Here is a 2,128-nt window from a genome sequence, read left to right as displayed (position 1 = left end):
ATATGAAGCAGACATATGAAATACAGTGGGCTGTTTGCAGTAAGTTGGGCTTAGGGTTAGTAATGGGGCTTTTTCCACTGACTTCTGCTTCTGTGCCCTTTCTTCACACTGCTGTTCAACTGTCCTCTTTATAGGAGGGAGGAGCAGCGCAAATGCAGCCGACAGATATAAAGCCATGTGCTGGCAGCAGACGCTTCGCACCCCTTAATAGCATATCTGTTGCTGGTAAGACTGTCTGTGCTGCCGGTCATCTCAGTAACCAGGTGAAACTCCCCAGGCAAGATCAGGACAATGTTGTGTTGAGTTTCAGTGAGTTTCCTGTGTGTAAAGCCAGTTTTGGGGTCAATGTGGAGCCTGGTCCAGTCATGAGCTGGGGAGACGTGACCAAGGCTGCACTGTTACTCTTGTGTGTCTTTTCATTCAAAACTCTTTTTTTTTTTATTTCCCCATAGTGTCCATCATCTTGAGCAGCACCGGCTGTCATTTAGCACAAAAGATGCCTGTTCAGTTTTCCATCTGAACAAGGGCCCTCTGGACCCAGGTGTGCACTACATGAGCACTTTGTTCCTGACTCCTTATCAGCGTTTACATTTACACTCTCAGCCAGTCTTTAATCTGCAAAGTTACGCTTGGTGAGATTTATACAGACACGAGTAAAGAGGATTTTTTCACTTTTCCCAAATTCCCTCTAAGTCTGTATTTTCACCTCTTGAATGCTGGGATTTGTAGGCCCAGCTCTTCACCATGTATAACAACATCACCCTCAACGCTAGAGAAACCAAGGAGCTGATCCTGGACTTTCGCAAACGGATGACTCCCCAAAGTCCTATCTACATCGCAGAGGATGCTGTAGAGGCTTCAACAGCTTCCAGTTCCTCGGGCACACAGCTTCTGGCGGTCAAAGGCATCGTCTTCAGGTGCTGCCTCAGAAAAGCAAGCAGCACCTTGAGAGACTCTAGCCACCCAGCACTGTCACTTTTCACCTTCCATCCATCCATCTGCACAAGCATTTCCAGATTTAGAGACAAGTTTCCTCCCCATTGCTGTTAACCAGCCAGTGACGCTGACATTTCCTCACACTGCCACTGTTACCTCATTCTGTACTGTTACTGTGTCTGTCTATGCTGGTGCCATTACTTTAATTTTATTTATATAGTATTATCACTGGTTATACTGTTGAGGTGCAACTACAGACAATTTTTCTTTGAATTAATCTAGCGACTATTTTCCCAAGCTGTTGATTCATCAAAACTATTATTTTTCCTCCAGAAAATCAGATTGACCGTTTAAGTTAATATTATTTTAAGAACAACACAAACTACGTCATTGCGGGGTTTTAGATAATGGACACTATACAGATATTTTTTTCGCCCACCATTCAATAAGCAGATAAGTAACTTGTCTAAAATATTTAGATTTGTATTGTGATCCCCAAAAGTTAGTAATCTGTATAAAATCAGTGTATTTTTGTTTTTTAAATTTGATTCTGTAAATCAATGTACACTGAACAAAAATATAAACGCAACACTTTTGTTTTTGCTCCCATTTTTCATGAGATGGACTTAAAGATCTAAAATGAAAGAAATAAAAGGCCACCCTGGAATGTGCAGTTTTGTCTCACAGCAAAATGCCACAGATGCCACAAGCATTGAGGGAGCGTGCAATTGGCATGCTGACAGCAGGAATGTCAACCAGATCTGTTGCTCGTGCATTGAATGTTCATTTCTCAACCATAAGCCGTCTCCAAAGGCGTTTCAGAGAATATGGCAGTACATCCAACCGGCCTCACAACCGCAGACCACGTGTAACCACACCAGCCCAGGACCTCCACATCCAGCAGGTTCACCTCCAAGATCGTCTGAGACCAGCCACTCAGACAGATAATGCACGGCCCCATGTTGCAAGGATCTGTACACAGTTCTTGGAAGCTGAAAATGTCCCAGTTCTTGCATGGCCAGCATACTCACCGGACATGTCACCCGTTGAGCATGTTTGGGATGTGCTTGACCGGCGTATACGACAGCGTGTACCAGTTCCCACTAATATCCAACAACTTCGCACAGCCATTGAAGAGGAGTGGACCAACATTCCACAGGCCACAATTGACAATCTGATAAACTCTATGCGA

The sequence above is a fragment of the Brienomyrus brachyistius genome, unplaced genomic scaffold (genome assembly GCF_023856365.1).
Source record: "Brienomyrus brachyistius isolate T26 unplaced genomic scaffold, BBRACH_0.4 scaffold373, whole genome shotgun sequence".
Classification (NCBI taxonomy): domain Eukaryota; kingdom Metazoa; phylum Chordata; class Actinopteri; order Osteoglossiformes; family Mormyridae; genus Brienomyrus; species Brienomyrus brachyistius.
Note: the sequence above shows the minus strand (reverse complement) of the source record.